Source organism: Pelobates fuscus, chromosome 5 (genome assembly GCF_036172605.1).
Source record: "Pelobates fuscus isolate aPelFus1 chromosome 5, aPelFus1.pri, whole genome shotgun sequence".
In the NCBI taxonomy this organism is placed as follows: Eukaryota; Metazoa; Chordata; class Amphibia; order Anura; family Pelobatidae; genus Pelobates; species Pelobates fuscus.
This window is the reverse complement of record NC_086321.1, coordinates 370,816,923-370,834,178: the sequence shown is the minus strand read 5'-3', so window position 1 is coordinate 370,834,178 and position 17,256 is coordinate 370,816,923. Positions and strand designations below refer to the sequence as shown.

The 17,256-nt window shown below is 42.3% G+C and overlaps 1 protein-coding gene across 1 annotated transcript in view; it reads left to right on the top strand.

The window, feature by feature from the left end:
• SUZ12 (SUZ12 polycomb repressive complex 2 subunit) overlaps window positions 1-17,256 on the top strand; it is a 57,001-nt gene that overhangs the window by 14,300 nt on the left and 25,445 nt on the right. The window lies entirely within an intron of this gene.

Here is a 17,256-nt window from a genome sequence, read left to right as displayed (position 1 = left end):
ATTCAAAATGGGGTATGTCCAGTCTTTTTTAGTAGCCACCTAGTCACAAACACTGGCCAAAGTTAGCATTTATATTTGTTTGTGTGTTAAAAATGCAAAAACCGCTAACTTTGGCCGGTGTTTGTGACTAAGTGGCTACTAAAAAAGGCTGAACATACCCCATTTGCAATACCTTGGGTTGTCTTCTTTTGCAAATGGTATGCCATCATGGGGCTAATTCTCATTCCTTGGCTACCATACGCTCTCAAAGGCAACCTAACCAATCTGACAAATTTCAATAAAAAAAAAAGGAAAATCAAGCCTTATATTTGACCCTGTAACTTTCACAAACACTATAAAACCTCTACATGTGGGGTACTGTTATACTCAGGAGACTTCGCTGAACACAAATATTAGTGTATCAGAACAGTAAAATATATCACAGCAATAATATCCTCAGTGGAAGAGCTGTTTGTGTGTGAAAAATGCAAAAAACTTCACTTTCACTCGCTGTGATATGTTTTACTGTTTTGAAACACTAATATTTGTGTTCAGCGAAGTCTCCCGAGTAAAACAGTACCCCCATGTACAGGATTTAGGGTGTCATAGAAAGTTACAGGGTTAAACACAGTGCTAGCAAATTAAATTATCTGGACTTTTGGCCTGGGTTGGCAGGCAGGTCCCTCAAATTGCAATCATTAAAATTACTTAATTAGGTAAAAATATGACATAAATATGCACGTAGAATTTTAATATATATACATATTTATATATTTGACGTCTACGTGTATATTTATGAAATTATTTATGTAATTATGTATGTGGACATGTATATTTCGTATTATTTTTATTTATTTATACATATATATATCATTACATTCTAAGTGTATTTTGATATAAATATATATATCAATATCAAAATACTGTTAGAATAAAATTGCATATATATATATATATATATATAATTTTTTTTAATTATTACAAATTATTTTTATTTTTTGTTATTTATTTTTATTAACATATTATTTGTATTTTATAATAATATATATATATATATATATATACCACATATATAGTTTATAATATAAGTGTATTTTTATATTAATATACGTATATATAAATATAGAAATACACTTAGTATGACATTATATATATATATATATATATATATATATATAGATATAATACGTGTGTGTGTGTGTATATATATATATATATATATACACACATTTTTTTTTTCACTGATTGTTTTTTTTATATTCTTTATTTTTATTGTGCAAAGGTGGGTACAAACATATCTGTAATGTCACAATAACAGTTACAGACCTTTCAAAGCTGACAATCTGTGACATACGAGTACAACTGCACATTTTTTAATAGTTAGAATATTGCTGAGTAAGTCAGAAGATTAGTAAATACTTTTAGCTACAGCAAGAGATGAGATTCGCATGGATTAAGTCGGAAACAAATATTGCGACAGTGACATAGTTAAGTTGCATTATACGTGATAACAAGCTTCAGGTATAGGCATAGTGTGTCAAGAAGAACTGCACACATTTTTGGTTGAGAATGTAAAACAAGAACTAGTTGCTGCGCCAGTGTAAACATACATGCCCAACATGCCATGTCTAGACGGCCCAGTGTGTTACTTCACATTAGTAAGATCTGAGACATGGCTTGCCAAGGGCCTACATTATTACTGGCAACAATAATAGGCTAGTAAGAACTTAGTTAAGTACAGGCTGTTATTGCCACTGGGAGACCAGGCCCGCTGCTCAAGTGTTTGGGGCACTTTCACATAATAAAATAAGGTATAACAATTTAAAATGATGTGGTTAACAGAGGCTCACTGGTGAGTTGAGTTAAACTGAGGGCACGACATTTTGTGGGTGTCTAACGTTGTACAGCTGTACCATTTTATAATAGTAGAGGCAGTAGGCCACAGTTCTGTCCTGTCAGGTGACTGGTAAGAGTAATGAATGTGGGGACAGAACAGGAACTTTGCATTGGGATACAAAATGGTCACCTCGAGGGTCCTTGCGGACGAGTTCTGGTTCGGTTGATTGGGTCAGGGTGTCATGGGTGCTGGATCCCACCTGTGTGGCCCCCATATTGTGCAGTTTGAGTTCAGCTGGGCATTTAGGCTTAACGTCTGCATGAGTCTCCACTCCACCAGTGTTCCCCGTGTGCTTTTCAAGCTGTTGCTGCATGCCGGCTGTCAGATGTGCTTCACGGCTCCTTTATGGCAGGTTGGGGACGATAGTCTGTCATTGCGGCAGGGACATGTGGCTCTGTATGTCGGAGACCAGTACCCCGTCTTGGCGGGAAGGTAGGGTTGTATCCGCGGAGCGTCGCTTGTCTTTTCTGCGGGGTGAATGCTGGCTTGTTGTGTCCCATTGGCTTCGCCGGCTTCTGGCCTGCTGGGGTGCTGCAATGCTTGCAGGTGGTTAGCTGTTGTTGGTTCCTGGTCAGCACTTAGATCTATGCTGTCGAGCTTGAGTGTGGGGGAAGAGTATTCCTTTCCTCCGACGTCAGCGCACATGGCGTCCGCCATTTTTGGTGAGGTGCCTTGCTTGTGCCGCAGCGGTCGGTGTCCCAGGGCAAGGACCGGGATCACCCCCCCGGTCCAGAGGGGGGGGGGGGGGAACAGGGCCAGTTCACCTCTTAGGCATCATTAGGCGGGATAGTGGGGCAGCGGCCGTCTGTCCCGCTCACCGCCGGAGTAGGCCCCATCAGGGGCTTCAAAGATTCCTCCTCCAGGGGACTGTAGCTCGGGGAGCCAGCCTCTCCCTGGATCCAGTGCCTCCTTTGGGCCGATGATCTTTGCTGTCGGTCAGCTTTTAAGTTGAAATTTGTAGTTTTAGAGGCTTGTAATGTTGGAAGTTGCAGGAGCTGTTCAGTTTCGTGACCGTCCAGCTCGGCGGTCCGGCCCCGCCCCCCTGTTTTTTTTTTTTTACACTTTATTTTTGATTTTACAGATGCAGGGAGACTGCCTGTCAGTCCCCCTGCAGGCAGATACACAGACCCCTATTGCGGTCATGTGATCGAGTGATCACATGGCCGTGGGGTCCTGATCTGCCGAGGGGGGACTGCCCGGGCAGACAGGCAGTCCCCCTGGACCGGGAGGAGAGCTGATCGCCGCCGTGGGACCGACGGCGATCAGGTAAGTAGCTCTGACCGTTATGACGGTTCAGGACCGTCAGCGGTCCAAACGCACATTTTACCGCTGATGGTCCTGAACCGTCAGCGGTCCTTAAGGGGTTAAGACTACAGAGCGCCCTCTGCTTGCCAATGTTTTTTTTTGTTTGTTTGTTTTTTAAGGAATGGTCACTTCCAAGGATTTCTTAATATAATAATATTTGTTGCCTATATTAAACAAATCTGTTTGTGAGGTGTAAAAAATAAAATTAGATGTAGAAATCCACACTCATCTTTCCTGCGAATAGGTGCCATCATCTTAGTTCCCTGTCAGTCATTGTTAGAATCTCTGTCCTTTTTCCCCTGGCAGTCCGCATAGAAAATGCATACAGAGGAGGGAAGAAATGAAACAATCAGGCTTACTTATTTAGTTTTACCAGTAAAAAGTACAGATTGATAACATTTTATATATATATATATATATATATATATATATAATATGCAATTTTTTTTCTTCATGATTTGTGGAATGTAATTTTTTTTTCGTTCTTACAGTGAAATAGTATTCATGGAAAAGTGACACCTGGCATTCATAGGTTTTTAGAGTAAAATTATGCTCAGAATAATTCATGCATTTCACGTTCTTCATGTTTCTGTGCAAATCACTGTAAAACTATTATAGACCCATGCTACTACTAAAGCTTGACGTTGTAACGATGATCTTCTAACCCATAAAAAACTCAAGTTGTTCAGCAACAGAACTTCTGTTTTAGAGATCCAACAATGACCCTGTCTGCTCATTACATCTATTATATCAGTGATGGCTAACCTTGAAAATGAGTCTGAAAAGTAGAAGGCGTACTCGCATTTAAATGAGCAGGAAATACTGCTCAATATGATGGCGTAGGTGGTATAGTCCCCACCTAGGATTCTTTGGATGATTGTCTGCTTCAAAGTGACGAGTGACCAGGTTAAAAGAATATAAAATAATAAAATAGAATAAAAAGGTATATGGCAGATAAATGGTAAAAAAGCCAATATTCCTTTAATAATACAGTAACAAAATATATATATAAAAATAGCCAAAATGCGTTTCGCCACACTGGGCTTTATCAACTGGCAATAAAAAAACCTTTTATTATTGCCAGTTGATAAAGCCCTGTGTGGCGAAACGCGTTTTGGCTATTTTTATATATATATTTTGTCCTAGGTGGGGACTATACCACCTACGCCATTATATTGAGCAGTATTTCCTGCTCATTTAAATGTGAGTACGCCTTCTACTTTTCAGACTCATTTTTAAGAATACAGTGAGCACTATATTTGGTTTCTATTTTCTCTTTCATATTGAGGAATTGTCTACACCTATATCCCGACAGTGGGGGGCCAACGCCACTGAATGCTAATCACACTTGAGCAAGTACATGCTCTTGAATAGGTGAGTGTAACACCTCATTAATATACACGTTATTCCATCTATTCAAACACAGTTTGCACTATTGGAGTCTTTCTGTTTTTTATTCACATGGCCGCCATTGAGTCAAGAATCCCTAAGCCATAGAAGATCCAGCCTCTCATTGACTACACTATCAAGTCACCATTAGCCTATTGGAATCCACAAGAATCTCACTATATATTGGGACTATTATATACATCTATTTTTACTCTCTGTTTGTTCTCCCTATCACATGTGAGATAATTACATATTTTTATATATTTTTATCTATTTATTGTAATATTTTCTGTACAGCGCGACCTATTACTGTGTTTTTTTGCCATCTCTTTCCTGAGGACGTTGGAGGGAACCTCATACCCATAGGTTGCAGCTCTCTTCCTGTTTATTTCCCTCTAGATCACGCAGCGCTGATCCTAAACCCTTTTTAAAATAAATTATTTCTGGACTACATTTCACATGATGCTCAGCTAGCTTTTAGACTCTAAAAGCTAGCTGAGCGTCATGAGAAATGTAGTCCAGAAACAATTTATGGTGTCAAGGTTAGCCATCACTGTGTTTTATAGCCATCCTCTTGATTTTAGTTTTACATGAAACAATACTTGGACGAGTAGGAATGTCTGATGGTTTATCGAGGTGTCTGTTCCTGTATGTCACCAAGATGCTCAGGGAATCCCCATCTGTGGTTAAGCCCATTTTGCTATAATAGTTGCAGTGCGAGTGGTATTAGCAGCTCTCTGCAGAAGACCCAAATCTGGGCTTTTCTGTTCTTACCAGCAGGGAAAACCCGCAGATTTGAATTACACGGTTTCTCTGTCTTCTGCTAATTTTAAGTTGCAAAATAGAATTTAATAATGGATACAAGCGCTTATATGCGCTTAATGTCCGGTTCTAAATAGAAAGGACGTTACATGCGAGATAAACACGGATCACAGAAAAAAATGGATTGTGGTGATACTTGCTAAATATTTTAACATTTAAAAAAACAAAACAGCATTATGAGGGTAAAAAAACACAAAAAAAAAACACAACAGGTTAAGTAAGATAAGTTATAGGTGACTTTCTTTTCTTTTTTTTTTTTTTTTTAAATTCTTTATTTTTGCGTGCATGAAAATATACCAAGCGGGCTTGTCAAGCCCCAACAGCTTGACAAGCATATAAACAAACATTTGACCATTAGGTAGCATGTAGATTATTCTGCACAATTTTTATAATAAGATTTGGGTAAATTATAGTTGGCTCGTGTAAACCAGGTTGAATATGGACAAACGCAGGTTGTAGATACGTGAACACAGAGTGTCCTGGTTGATATAAGGCTCGTTTTAAGGTACCAATACTCATAAAAGACAATCAAGGAGTCACAGGTTAAGCCAACATGCCAATACAATATTCATAAGCTTTGCGTTTTGGCCGAGCAGGAAGGCTAGATATGGACTTATATAGTATGCCTAAACCTAGTATATAGCATGGTATACAGATTAAATGAAATGCGTTCTTTGCAGCGGCTATACAAACTTGCTGTACATGCTAGGCACGTGGGTGATCGGGAGGTGAATGCTTAGGGCAGGAACCATGCCAAACTATGCTGGCATTTGGGTAAAGGTGAAGAAACACATAAAAGTAAACGTCAATGTCCAACCAACTGTGTGGTAACTGTGGGTCAATAACTTGGAGGTGTTGAGGAGAAATAGCAGTGCTGCAGTTTTCGAGTCTGGTGCAGAGCGAAGTGAGGATCTCTCCGGTGTCTCTCAGCCTATGCCGCTAACGGGCCAAGTGTGAGTCCCAGGTTTGAGGCTGTCTCCCTGCCATGATGGGCCCTGGCGGGTCGGTGTGCGGAGGAGGCAGGTAGGCACTCCTGGTTGGCTAGTAGGGAAAGGCCAGCTGCCGCCCCGGCAGGGTGGGAGCCCAGAGCACCTTGCAGTGCTTGTGTGCTGGTTGGTATGCTTTTGGGCTTTTGTGGAGGGACTGCTCTGAGTCGGCCCTCGCCGTGGGGCCCGGGGTCTCCCAGCTCGTGGCCGGTGGAGTGTAGGCCGCTGATGAGGCAAACCTGGGGTGAGTCTCTGTGGGGGCTTCCGGCGACTCACCGCTGTTCGGAGACCCTGATGGCCCATCCGTGTGCGTTGGTCAGTGAGCTTTGGTCGGCTCTTCCCCGCTCTCTGTGGCCCTCTTGGGGCGTTCGACCGTTTGGCAGATTTTAGCTTAGGTGTTTGTTTAGTCGTTTTCCCCAGGTGTTCATTCCGGGTGTTCCCGCGGTTGGAGATCTTAGTCCAGAAATCGGCGAGGATGCGGTCCAGCCGCACCGATAGTGGGGGTAGATCACATTCTGGCGCTGAGGCCCACGTGGCAGCCGCCATTGTGTATGTTGGCGTGTCAGTCGTTTGAGGTTGGCACCTCCATGCTGGATTACAAGCTTTAGTGGCCGGGATATCCCTCACCGGCAGGGGGGGGGAGAGGGTGGCTCTTGGAGACCTTCAGCGTAATGTGCTCCGGGCGGCTGAGGGATCGGCCGTCTCCCCCGCGCCTCCCAGGTAGGCCTCGTGTAGGCCTCAGGTCCATTCATCGTTTGTGGTCGCCCAGCCGGGTCCATGTTTCGATTTGGCCTCCCTCCCGTTGCAGGCCCCTAGTTCTGGGGTTTAAATTCAGGGTCTTTGTCGAGTGTGGAGGAGTTTGTGGCTTAAATTGGGCTATTTCGCCCGGAGCTCTCCTGTGTTGCGACCGCTCGGCTGGGCTGTCAAGCTCCGCCCCCCTAGGTGACTTTCAATATGTTGTTTCAATGGCATAATTTCCTAATTTTCAGAAAAGGGACAGTTTCTCTTTCAGGTTTACATTTTTATAACTTTTGTTATAGATCCCCCCTTTAATTTACATGTTTCCAATATATTGACATGTATTTGATTGCAAGCAGAATCCTTTTAGATTTACACTACATCATAGATATTGTTTCTCATTTTACACATTCCAGTTTTGTATCTGTTGATTTATACATCTCTAGACTACTATTTTGATATTTGTTTCATGCAGGGGTTCCCAATTAATTTTTCCTGTGTAACCCTCGAAAAACTATTTTGCGCCTTTGCAAATACCTTTTAATAAGTGGCTTTTTTAAAAAGAATTTTTACATTTTTTGCTCAGAAACTATTTAGTTTTATGATACTCCTGAAGCTTTCTCTTAAAAAAGGCAATGTCTACCGTTGTACTCTGCGTGGTTTTGCTCAAAATGACAACGTAATATAGCAGGTGCTAACGAACTGTTTGGCAATATTTTCTTGCAAAGTAAGCATTGTGCTTGAGGAAAATGTTTATTTCTGGCACTTGTGAATCCAAATGATAAGTAGCTGTCATATTTTCTTTGAGAAGAAGATTGGGTAGCATTGTGTGCTTTTTTTTTTGTAAATATATTTTTTATTAAAGTATATCGTTATGGCAATAGTTTCCGTCAATGTGAGACTCGCAGGTCTCTCAACTTTCTTGGAGATATATGGATACGCAGATCCAGTTGGTGATACGTACGTATACAGGTAAGCAATAATAAGCATGAGCCGCGTGGCTCTAAACCAGTGTATGACATGTGTTGATTATACCCCCTCTATAGTTGTCAGTAGAATGCTGGGTAAAGGTAGGTCATGTCCCAGCTGATTTAACCAGGGCTTTTTTTCTTTTTAACTTTGACTTGTCACTTGTCTCTGCTATTTGAGGAACAGTAGATTCAACTATTTGGGATCTGTTATCTTGATTTCTTGTTGTATCTTCTTTTTTTCTCTCTGTTTCTATAAGTGACGAACAGTTAGAAATGGTAATAATTTTTCTCTTGATAGTTCCTTGTTTTAACCAAATGTCCAAATTCATGGTTGTTTGTTGGTAAAATAAACAAAAAACCTTTAAAAAAAAAAAATAAAAAAAAATCAGATTTCCCTACTTGGCTGCAATGGATTCTGTTTCTTATAAAGCTCTTACAAAGAACTTAATGTAAGCAGGATTTTTAGTCAGTCTTGGTATATAACTGATTTTTACAGATGGTAAGCAAAAAAATAAATATATGTAAATAGGTTTAACCGCTTGAGGACCGATGACTGTTCAGGACCAACATCTGAAACATCCAGTTGAGGACCGACTGCGTCCTGAACCGTCATAACGGAAATATTTACTTACCCGATCGGTGTTGCTCTCGGTCTGGGGGGACTGCCTGACAGCCCAGACAGTCCCCTCCTCAGCGAATTAGGCCCCGGTCACATGGCCGCAATAGGTGTCCGTAAATCTGCTTTCGGGGACTGCCTGAACTGACAGTCCCCCTGCTGGTGAAAAAAGTTATAATAATGCAGTCAGAGTAAAAATAAAAATATGAGGGAGAGAGAGATGTGTGTGTCAAATGAAGTGTATTTTTTTTTTTTTTTCAGGCTAGAACATATTTTTAATGGGGACATTGTCTAAAGTAATGCAGCTAAAAATGGTAATGGATACATTACAATATACATATGCTGGAAAAGTGGACGACACTATCTTATTTAACTATTGCTTAATAGGAAAGGACATTAGGCATCATCTTAATCCATTTCTATCCACATATTCCCTACTGCATCTTTAGCTGAGTCAGGAAAAGGAGTTAAATGGTGAAAAAAGAATGGGTAGGGATAACCACCCTCATATTGTATTTGCAGGTCCTAGGGATGCTATTGTAATTGTCTACTTATTTTTTTTTTTTTTTAATTCTTTATTTTTGTTGTGCATTATGGGTTACAAGCAATCCTGTTATGTCACGACAGCAGTCACAAGTGTATCAGCGTTAACATCGTCATGACAGGTTTAATCTGCACATTTTTTGTGAGTAGGTATACGTACTAGTACGTGCAATCAACGTTAACAACGAGCGAATTATTAAAAGTTTTGCTTATTAAAACGTACATATCATGGAAAAGTTGGTAGAAGAGAGACAAAGGAGGAGTTCAAGGTTTGAGCATACAATCTACGTTCGAGGTTATACTAGGTAGTTCTCATCACTCGCGTTAATATTGTTATCAATCGCCTTGATACCGTCATCTCTCGCTTTAGTGCGTGTGTGACAGGTTATTTCTCGCTTTGGTGCGTGTGTGACAGGTTATCTCTCGCTTTAGTGTGTGTGTGACAGGTTATCTCTCGCTTTAGTGTGTGTGTGACAGGTTATCTCTCGCTTTAGTGTGTGTGTGACAGGTTATCTCTCGCTTTAGTGTGCGTGTGTGACAGGTTATCTCTCGCTTTAGTGTGTGTGTGACACATACTTTAGTTTCAAATCAAGCTTAAATATTTGGCTTTAAACACAGGTTGGGATTATAAATATGTTAGAACGGTGCTATAAACAATTCAAGTAACGTAAATGCATATCATTTAGCTATATCTGCATAGTGGCAGTCGTTGGAGTCGTAGCTAGTAAGAATTTTTATACCGGCTATCCTAACTGTCCTTATCATGAGTGACTAAATATAAAACATAATACATGAAACTTTGCTTTGCCATTAATCAACTGGGTGAGAGAAAAAAAATTAAAGAAAAGATACTTAATGTGCCATATTCGCCTCTAGGGCATAGCGGTGAGAGTAATCGGTTGATAGGCTAGTGTGGGTAGCTTTGTGCGATGTATGACAAACTGGTGCATTAAAGCATAGGTCTAACTTGCGCATTAAGCATGAACTAATGAATAAACAAAACATAATAAAACATGGTATAAGTAGTGAGGGGTATGCTTTGCCAAGAGGTTGATTGTGGAGAGACGGTCAATCCTCACCCCCTTTGGATAGCCAGTCCAGAGCACCCATGAATGTCCAGGGAAATAAGGGTCAGTAAGGTGTAATCCATGTTCGTAGGTAAGAGCCTTACAGTGTCTGGAGGAGGTGTCTTGGTCTCTGTCTGCAACGTCTTCTGCTGTCAGCCGACGCCTATTCTGCAGGGCTTTGAGTGAGCCTCCTGGGCCAGCGTTCTCCCGCTCTCGTGCCGCGGAGGGGTTCTCCGCTTGTGCCTCCCGCCGGTGTCAGGTCTCGCTGCCCCCTGGTCATCGTTGCGGCCGGCACCGCAAATTTGCAGGTGCTTTGTTGCGCCTTGCTGGGTGAGGGTCGCTGCGGTGCTGGTGAGTCGGCGTGTTTCCCCCGAGGCATGAGGACGCGCCCGTCGGGGCCCCGGGTACCTGGCGCTGTTGCTCCCCTGCTTCGTCTTCCTCCGAGAGCCATTCTGGAGGCGCGAGGGGCATTCCCGCTTAGGAGTCGCCGGGTTGCTGGGCGGATCCACGCTTCCACTTTTCTCATCGCCCTCCTGAATGTCTGTACCTCGGTATGGTGCTTGGCCCAGAGGCCGGCGCGCATTTGATCGTGGAACGTCCATGTGTGCTCAGGAGGCTTAATCTGCACGCGTGTTAAGGTTGGCTGTGAGTGAGCCGCCATCTTGTTTGGGCCCAGGCTGGCCCGTCTTGCTTTGGGTGCCCTAGCATGGTCACGCTTGGTTGCAGGGGTGTTCGCCCCCATCGAGGACCGGGATATCCCCCGCCGGTCCATAGGGGGGGGGGGGGCAGCAGGGCTATGCTGCATCTAGGCTGCTGTGTCGGTCCCTTGCCGAGGGATAGGCCGCCTCCCTCGGGCCGCGGGTTCCGCTCCACTACAGGCCGCATGGTCTGCCCGGGCCATTCCGTCTCACTTTGGTGCCGGACTGGTAGCATTCTGTTCCACCTGTGTTCGTGAGACGGATTCTGGTCACCTTGTGCCGCCAGCGTTAACGGTCCAGTCGGTGGTCGCTCGTTTGTGCTCAATATTGCTGGAGCTCTTAGACCATGCGTCCGGCCATCTTGGCTGTCAGGCCCCGCCCCCCAAATGAAGTGTATTTTTATATTTATTATATACATATATTAATATAAAAATACACTTATAATTAAATTACACACGCGTGTGTGTGTGTGTGTGTGTATATGTGTGTGTGTGTGTGTGTGTATATATATATATATATATGTATATGTGTGTGGAAAGCACATACATAAATATGTGGCATGTATGTTTTGTGCATTTACCTTTAGAAATAGTTTATTTTTTCAAAATGGTAAATGTACAGAATATCGGTAAGGTATCTGCCTGAAAATTCAGATTATCGGTATCGGCACTAAAAAAAATAATAAAAAAAAACAATATCGGTTGATCCCTTTTATATATATTTTATATATATATATATATATATATATATATATATATATATATATATATATATATAGTGTAAAAAAAGAAAAATTCTGAACGCTAACTTTGGCCAGTGTTTGTCACCAAGTGGCTACTAAAAAAGACTGAACATACCCCATGTGCAATACCTTGGGTTGTCATATTGTGCAAATGGTATGCCTTCATGGGGGTAATAATTCTCATTCCTGGGCTACCATACGCTCTTAAAGGCAACATAACCAACCTTTAAGAGCGTATCAACCGATTATTGATTTTTTTTTTTTGAGCCAATACCGATAATCTGTGAACTTTCAGACATATACCTTACCGATATTCTGCACATTTACCATTTTTAAAAAAGAAACCATTTCTAAAGGCAATATAACCAACCTGGCAAATTTCAATGTAAAAAAACCAAACCACTAAAACATGTACTTGGGGGGGAGGGGGCAGGTACTGTTATTTGCTTTTTACATATATTTTTTTTTTTTTTGGTAAATCTTTATTTTTGAATGTGAAAATGATGAACATATGTGCAAGGTCACAAAAGCCTGTACACATCAAGACAGGAAATATCATGCTCATGTATGACTAGAATCGTTTCACAAACATTTTATAATTACAGTTGGTCTCAATGTTATGAGTAATGTAAGTCGTGTAATCGTGATGGTAAAGGGTACCTGTCTGCTAATATCGCCCCTTGTAGTTTAGGGTCGTGGGCTGCGGGGAGAGGGTGGGAAAGACTAAGTCTGGGTACTATGCCTAACGTCTCGCCCTATGTCCCAAGGATGTGGGTCTATGATGTGGCCCATCTGCACATAGGTCCGGAGTAGACCATGGTGGTCATGGGATCCCTCTGTGGGTGTCGCTTCTAGGTCTGGGACTGCTCTCGTGTTCGCTTCTGATTAAGGTTATTAGATGCACCTGTGTGCATGGCATGTAAGGAGTCTTAAGGTGCCCCTTCTGTCTATTGGTGGCTGCGTATAGTCGCTAAATCAGTTCACAGCTATGGCTAGTATGTCTAGTCGATTACAGGTCGCTATAGTATGACATGATCAGGTCGAACCCGCGTGGTTACAGGTTATGGTTAATAGCGTATTTGACGTGCCCGATACCAGTCTGTGTAATTATGTCGCCCTCGATATCAGTTCCCTATAACCCCAGGGAGAGGGGGGGGGGGGGGGGGGGGGAGGTGTCGTCGGAGCAAAGATGGTTGGCTCTAGTGAGCCTCGTTCGTACTGCAACAATTGTGAGAACGAGAAAACATAAAGAACAACATATGGTTTAAAAATCAGGGTTAGCTACACAAAACATTGAAATGAAATAAAATGTCCGAACAGGAGCCTAGTCGGTTGTCGGAATATGTCCCTCGGGTCTTGGGTTTGGCATCTCTGCCTCGTCCAGGGGTCTTGGTCATGTCAGCTTCGGATGTCCCAGGCTGAGGGTCTCTTGGTGTCCCCATCTTCGCTGTGATGTTTGGTAGTCCCAGGGCAGTCATCAGTGCTGGGCCCTCCGTGGGTTCGGTGGCCTTGAAGTGCTTGTCGTCCTTAGTGATCCAGGGAGTTCCTGGGGTCGCCCACCTATAGGCTATACCCGCCGCTTGGAGTTGCTTGGTGATCGGGTGCATGCTTTTGCGCCATTGTAGCGTGGCTCTGCTCAAGTCCTGGAAGAAGGAAATTTTGCATGTTTCGAAGTCGAATGGGGTCTGCCCTTGTATTGCTGCCATTAGCCCCAATTTGTCCGCCATTGATTGGCATCTTAATATTACATCCCGTGGAGCTGAGGTGGGTGCTTGTGGGGATTTAGCTATCCTATAGATCCCGTCGAATTGGAATGTTTTCGCCTGTTTGGCTGGTAAAAGTGTGGCCACAAGGCGTCTAGCGAAGTGTGGCAATTCTTCCAATGGCACTGTTTCCGACACCCCTCGAATTTTAATATTCTTGCGGCGCCCCCTGTCATCCAGGAGATTAACTTGCCTGGCCATTGTCAATTGTGAGGCGTGTAAGTGTCGCACTTTCTCCCCTAGGGCTAGGTAGTTCTCCCTCAGTCCCTTGACTTCTTCTTCGATTGCCTGTGTGCGCGTTGACACCGCGTGTACGTCCAATTTGAGTATTGCTAGATCTGCTTCCCACATTTGTCTGAGATTCTGCTGAAGGCCTGTCAGCATGGCCTGTATGTCACTTTTGGAGGCCGGTGCGCCAGTGTCTGCTGTCCATGTGGGTGTTGGGTGCTGGGGACTGGGGTGTGGATTGCCCTGTGTGTCTCCTTCCTCTGAAGGCTGTGGGGATGTGTCTCGGGGAGTTTGGGCCATTGCTGCGTTTGAGGCCTGTAGCATTTGGCCTATATCGCGCTGTGGCTTTGCAGTGTTCTGGGGCATTTTTTGCGTCTTGCGGCCCATCTCACCTGAGCTCAGTGGGTCGGGGTACCAGTCCTCAAAGTCCGGGACGTTCCAGGGCCAGTGTGTTCCCGAATGGGTCTGGGGTTGCCCTCCCGTCCTGTAGGCCTTGCCGCCTCGGCGTTTAGTTTTGGAGCCGGGTGTCAGGAGGAACTGCATCGGCGGATCAGAGTGGTCCTCCGAGGTCAGTGCTCGGTTGTGTGGCTGTGGGTGATGTGGATTCTCCCCGATTTCTGCAGATTGCAGTGGATTGTACCGGAGCTCCGGTAATGTGCGGCCGCTCCGGTCCGTGTCAGGCTCCGCCCCGCTTTTTACATTTTTAACACACAAATATGAACGCTAACTTTGGCCAGTGTTTGTGACTAAGTGGCTTCTAAAAAAGACTGGACATTCCCCATATTGAATACCCTTGGTTATCTACTTTAAAAAAAAAAAAAAGTATTTATGATGTGTAATTTAGAGATCTATGACAGATAAGTGTTACAATGTCACTATTGATACATTTAAAAATATATATTTTGAAACCGCAATTTCCTACTTGTACTTTTAGCCCTACTTTAACTTGAAAAAAAAAGCATGTAAACACTGGGTGTTTTTAAACTCAGGACAACATTTTCAATCTGTTTAACAGTTTTTTTTTGTTCATTCACTTTTGTAGATAAGTAAAAGATTTTTTTCAAGTTTAAAAAAACATGATCCCCCCCAATTTTTCACTGTGTGTGTGTGTGTATTTTTTTTATTCTTTATTTTGGTGTGCATGGAAATTACAAACTTGCCGTAACTGCCACAACAGCAGGTACCGGCGGTTCTGGGATAGCAAACATACCGTATATACTCGAGTATAAGCCGAGTTTTTCAGCCCATTTTTTGGGCATACTTGGAAACCAGAGAATATCTGAATGTACCTTTCTTGGTTAAACATTTCGTTACTATAATTTACAGAAATCCTCACAGATTTACATGGCAGCTCCATTTTAGGCATTTATTAATGTATTCTAATTTGCATTTTTATTTTAGAAAGTTTTATTAAGCGCAAAACAAGGGGCTTAAAAGGAAGATCAGAGTCAAGCACCTCTAGAATCACGGTGTGGATTCGGATCCAATAGGGACAGTTTTACTGCAAGTCCACCATATGTGTATGGTGGAACCTCCCTCAAACCTAAACTTTGGCACTGAGTGAGCAATGATGCGCAAGAATATGTATATATGTGGTGGGTGTGATTCTAATATACTATAATACTAATAATTTAAAAACAACTCTGATTTCAAATTAGATTCTTAGTAGATTTATAGAATGTCTTCAAATTTTTGAATTTTTTTTACTGAAAGTCCTTTAGATTTTTGTGTTTTTAAACAAAACCTAAAAATGTTTCTGCTTTACAGAGGTCCCAATTAACATCAGGTCTGATATACACAAGTGACCGCCTGGGGAAAACAAGTAATGAGACATGGGAGATTGGAAATGATGAAGGGACAAATAGATTTGCTGATTTTATATATCGATCTAGCATACTGATTTATTCAGCCCTCTGGTTGGCATATATGTGTGTGTTAAACAAAAATTTGTACATCAGTCAAGCCATAAGACTTGCTTTTCCCACAGAAATAACAAATTTGCAGTGAGGTTACTACCGCAAAGAATTCTGGGTGGGCATATGCAAATTAGTTTAACAAAGAATCACATTTTTGCCTCATTCCATTTTAAACATGGATTTCTTTGAACACACTTTGGGAAAAGATGCAAAGCCAGTGAATAACTCATGGACATCTGTTTCATTGTGTGTGTGTGTGTGTGTGTGTATATATATATATATATATATATATATATATATATATATATATATATATATATATATATATATATATATATATATATATATATATATAATTTATTTTTTTTGACAAAATGTTATATAGCACCAGCAAATTCCATAGCGCGTGTTTTTTTTTTTTTTTTTGTGTGGTTGTTTTGTTTTTGTTTTTTCTTGTTTTTTTTTTTAATTCCTCTACTTGAGGCCTTGGAGCCTAAAGGTTCTGTGCAGTATCTTAGCTGTTCCTAAAACTGCAATCTTCTGGACAGCAATATCAAATGTCCCACCTGGAATCTACTGAAACCACTCCCCAAACTTTTGAGTTCACAACTCAGAGTGCTCCTATCACAACTGGGACTACTATTGTCTTTACTTTTCATATCCTTTCTAGCTCCTCTTTCAGTACTTGGTATTTAACCACCATCTCATGTTCCTTCTTCCTGATGTTTTGGTCACTTGGTATTGCCACATCCACTACCACTGCAGTCCTCCGTTCCTTGTCTACCACGTGATGTCGGATTGGTTGGCCAGTACTTGCTTGTCTGTCTTCAACTGAAAGTCCCACAGGATCTTAGCCCTGTCATTCTCCACTACCCTTTGTATTATGTCCCATCTGTACACAATCTAGTAGCTTGGTTCTGCCTCTCAGTGTATGCCTTCCCTGCTAACATCTGGCATCCGGCTACTATTTGCTGAGGCCTCTTTGCACAGTCTACACCTTGGCTATTGTCTGGTGTGGTAGACCCCTGCTTCTATACCAAATTCTATTTTTATTTTTGAATTCTTACTTAAAGGGACGCTCCAGGCACCCAGACCACTTCTGCCCATTGGAGTGGTCTGGGTGCCAACTCCCATCACCCATAACCCTGCAAGTGTAATTATTGCAGTTTTTATAAACTGCAATAATTACCTTGCAGGGTTAACTCTTCCTCTAGTAACTGTTTCTCAAACAGCCACTAGAGGGACTTCTGGCTTCTTAAAGCACAAATAATGCTTTCCTATGGGAAGGTCTAATGCACGCGTGCAGCCATTGTCACGCATGCGCATTAAGTCTACCCCATCAGCGGGGGTTTTAACCCCTTCAGCAACATTGGATGGGGGGTGAGAGGGAGAGGGGCACTGCAGGATTCTGCAGTGCCAGGAAAACGGATTTGTTTTCCTGGCACTGGAGAGAGTCCCTTTAAGCAGAGTGTCCGGTTACAACATAAGAAAGATATAGTACGTGCATATTACAAACAGGCATATATTGGTTATCAAACATGAGAATAACCCAATGTTTATAGTAGTAAATAAATGCACATCTTTCGTAATGGCAGG